This window comes from Pinus tabuliformis, chromosome J (genome assembly GCF_031772625.1).
Source record: "Pinus tabuliformis cultivar Carrire ecotype Pingquan chromosome J, CPIR1, whole genome shotgun sequence".
NCBI classification, from domain to species: domain Eukaryota; kingdom Viridiplantae; phylum Streptophyta; class Pinopsida; order Pinales; family Pinaceae; genus Pinus; species Pinus tabuliformis.
The window spans coordinates 1,241,758,123-1,241,762,538 of record NC_142295.1 but is presented as its reverse complement, the minus strand read 5'-3'; the positions used below and the strand labels follow the sequence as shown (position 1 = coordinate 1,241,762,538).

Below are 4,416 nucleotides of genomic sequence, written 5' to 3'. Positions count from 1 at the left end.
GATTGTTACATCATACATGCAACCAAAATAGGCAACCAAGTCCAAGTAGAAAAACATATGTGCATTTTGTAAACCATTTAAGTGCTCATCCAATTCATGCTAATACTTTTTATGATCCAAAGGTTTCAAATACACATAGTTATATCAGTCTTCTAAGCAATGAAAATATTTGGCATTTAAACTAATGCATATTTAATCTCTAATCAATGCTCATCAAAATTATAAACCATGATATCCAGAGCAGTAAAGACCAGTGCATATTTATCAAACCTATATTCTGTTTACTTATTTATGTTAGTCTTTAAGGTGACGAGAATATCAAATATTTGAACTCATGAATTTTTAATCTCTTATAGCTTCTCAATAAGCCAACCTTTTTAATCTCTAATCAATACTCATCAACACTATAAAACATGATATCCATAGCTTAAAGATCAATGTAGAGTAATCAAAACTTATATTCTCTATGTACTTCTTTGGCAAAAGGCATGAAGCACACAGATTGAATAGATATCCTAAATAACATTGATCAAAACACATAATCATGGATGTTCAGAGAATCAAGTAAAATCCAAGAAGAAATCATCAAGCAAGTATGTTGGTGCATGTTCTAAAATTATTAAATTGATCCAAAATCTGATTATATGTCTGTACGCAGAATATCATTGCTCAATATAGATCCATCAATCCTTCCAAGCCTATTCAAATGCACCGAGTCCAATGTCATATATTATGTAGCTGTACCAATCTAGTAGAGAAATTACAGGGTAGGTAGATTTTGGCTTTAGTGTGTGGTGTAATGGAGGTGAAGGAGGAAGGCGGTCACGAGAGGAAGATGTTTGTGGAGGCGGAGAATGCTAAGCCCATCATTGCCAGAATCGAACACAAGTATTGTTAGGTGGAACACTTGCTAAGACTATCTCGGTATACAGAGGCTCTGAAAACTGCATTGGAGGATTATCCTACAAAAACCAAGGACGAGAGATGCAAGTCAGCAAATTGGATAGTGGTGCATCGTGTTCTAATGGCAAGGATGTGCATGCAGTGTTTATTTATTTGGATCTAGAGTATTATGACATCCTTATGAAATACCTATATATTGACCAACATGTGATCAATGTCTTCGTCTACATGAAAATCTAACAAAGAAAGCAGGTCCGGGGTGTATTGTACGTGCCCTTGCGGATACTACAAACACTGTTTAACTTCCTTCAGAAAAATGATTTTTGTGGAAGTCTCAATTAGATACATTCGTTAGCACTTGTTTAATTATACTTTTTTACCTTTTTTCTTTGAGGTCCTCATCAATATTTTATACCTTTCACAGTTATATTATTCATCCAATAACTTGCTTTTATCAAAATCGATGTGTTGTGGTATAGAAGGCAAAAGTACTTCTTGACATGGTAATGGTATAGTGTGGCATCACTCTTGTTCAGTGAAGAGACTTTTGAGGCAGACAATGATTGAATCACTATCCGAAATTATGCTTAGTAATACTTCACTTTTTTTGTTGCTTCTAACATAGCTTGAAATTTGAGTTGCCTAATGATATTTCTCAACCTTTGTTGGGCTTAACATTTTCATGTTGGAATTTTCACGTACTTCTAAGAATAGCACAGTTTATATAACATCTGTGCAGTATTGTTTTTCTCGTTGTGTTGAAATTTGACATTTTCTGCTTATTTTTTGCAATTCATAAAGCTTAGTTTTTTTAAAAAACTAAGTTTTCTCTCAAATATGGTGTCATCTAAACTTCACATTTGCACTACAGGTAGCTCTTGCCTAGATTCTTGATCCCTTCAAAAGGTGGTGCATAATTCCTTTCATACTAAGTTATCACATTACCCAAAGACTGCAACAATGCAAATAAGACACTATTCTGAGAATGATGGTCAGAGGGTTTCTCTGGCATTCCCAAATGCTAGATAAGTAATTCCCTCCCTTGAAGGCTGACTCAAATAGCCCACCAAATGTATGCTACGGTAAGAAAATGATCAAGCCATTCATGTAAACACATGCATAGAAAAGGACTGCTATGGGAAAGAATTTTATGACCCAAAAGGCATAAAGTCCAGAAATTTGGACAGATATCCCAAAGAACATTGATGTAAACTCATAATCATAAACATGTAGAACATCCATGTAAAAGTCCAACAACTGATCAAGCAAATGTGCTAGTGCAGGCTCTAAAATTATTAAATTGATCTGAAAATCTCAACACATCCATAGACAGAGTATCATGACTCGTAAGCGAGTAATCAATCCTTTCTACCCAAATGTACCAAATTCAATGCCATGTACTCTGGAGATGAATATGAACTTGAATACCCAAAAGGGCATAACTATAGGTGCTGTAAGCAAGTGATTAATACATTCAAATGCATACATGCACAAAAAAAGGGCTGCAAAGGATTGTGTGGTTTCTGCATCTGACTTGTAATTATGGATTCCACATATCAACTTAACTCAATCAATAGACACATTGAATCACAAGACGTAGGTAAGACCGTTTATAGGTTCTTCAAAGATAATGGAAAGAACAATTACATGTTAGAGTTGTGTTTGTAGGTTTAGTTTTGCAGAGCTCCATTGCAGATGCTAATAAGTAATTTGAGCTCCATATAGATATTGGGTGTGTACCTGATTTTATTTGTGGATTTTTTATAAATTAGTTGTGTTTTGATGACTTTTCTTTAGCGTTATCACGATCCTAAGACCACACTAAAGCATAATTTAATTCAGTCAATGTCTTTGTAGTTAATGTTTTGTGAGTAACTGAGTTGTTCATCTATCAATATGGATTTGTCATTCAATCTATGCTTTCAATGAGGAACTAATTAACTGATGTCAATGTCTAAAGATTTAAGGCAACTCCCAAATACTTTTCTCATAAGAGAACATGTAAAAATATGCCCTCCTTATATCCATGCAATCATCCATTCTCCACCTTAAAATTAGGAGATCGACAAGTTATTTTTCCTTAGCAATTAATGACTTGGTTGATATTTTCGAAGTTCAAAAGTTTGATTCCCTTGAAGCCTTACAACAATATTTTCCATGCCAGCAAACTTACAAGCATGGAATGACGTAAACAGAGACACAATATAAATGTATATTCCCTATATCAGAAATAATGTGCTCTTACTTTGGAAAACTAAAGCATTGTCTCATTTGTTTGTTTGGCATTTTGGATTGTGTGCACTACACACTTCCCCTGTTGCTATTCACTATTTAATTATCTTATATTTATGACCTTACTTTTATTCTTGTCCTATTTCCTTTCATTTTTATTTCCCTATTGATACATTTCTTATGTTTTACTTTAGGACTATGGTTTACAACATATATCTCTTTATCGTTTTTTTTTTTCAAATTAAACAGTACAAACAAAAAAATATGTTTTAGCAATGCTACGCATTTGAAACTATTTCCTAATGCAGCCCGAGTCAAAATGAAAGTTAATAAAGATGGAAATGTATGTTTCACACTAAATCAAATGTATGGCATAATAAAGAGATAGGGTTCGAGCAAGCCGGAGAAGAGCCAATCTTACAGCGACAGCACCGATGTTTGTAGTTGGGGTTCACTGTAGCCGTTTCATTCTACGAGATGCGGCATAAGCCCAGTGGCGTGCAACTAGGAGATAGATGCATCCTCAAGAGGTATTAACTGAGAGCAACCAAATTCAGGAAAGCTGCATCCCTTTGGTTTTGAGAGCTTGGCATCGGAGATGTGGCAGTGCCCCTCCTTTCCCGGATGAGTCTAGTCGAGAAGTGGTGAAGATGCTAGGAGTTCCAAAAAGCAGAACGATGGTGGGAAAGGAGCATATGGATTCAAAGGCATCGCTGGATAGGGCAATGGAGGACTTTGAGGTTCTCATCTCAGATGCAACCTAGAAAAGTCTGGCATCAAAGGCTGAAAGGACAACCTTTGTCAAGAAGGCCACAAAGGTCCCGGAGGTAAACAAAAAATTCCCATGGTTTACTAAGGAAGACTCGAAATCCTCAAAGCGCAGAGAGAGTAGTATTAGGGTCGAAGACTTCCACGACATTTACACAATAGGAGGGGCGGAGTAGATATAGGAGGAGAAGGGGGTGAAGGAGTCACGTCTGCTGCAGCCTCAATGTCATCAGGGGTAATGCGATTATTAGGCCTAGTGCCTATCACATTTTCCAGATCAATCTTGTATTTCTTTGTGAGCTACTTGGCATAAGGGGTCACAATGATTCTTCTGGGGCCCTGGGCGTCGGATGGAGGTGCAGGTGCAGGGGAGGGAGTCAGAGCAGGAGCAGAGGCAGAGGAAGGGGAAGGGGCAGGGGTGGTCTCTGGAGGTGGTGGCAGAGCTCCTGAAGAAGAAGGAGCAGAGGTGTTGTTGGCCTTGGCTTTGGCCTCAGTGACTTCCTCCTCATTCTC

General features: G+C 37.0%; 1 pseudogene; it reads left to right on the top strand.

The window, feature by feature from the left end:
* The first annotated feature begins 799 nt into the window (after positions 1 to 799).
* LOC149231695 (actin-related protein 2/3 complex subunit 5A pseudogene) lies at positions 800 to 1,248 on the top strand (annotated as a pseudogene).
* The last annotated feature ends 3,168 nt before the right edge of the window (positions 1,249 to 4,416 follow it).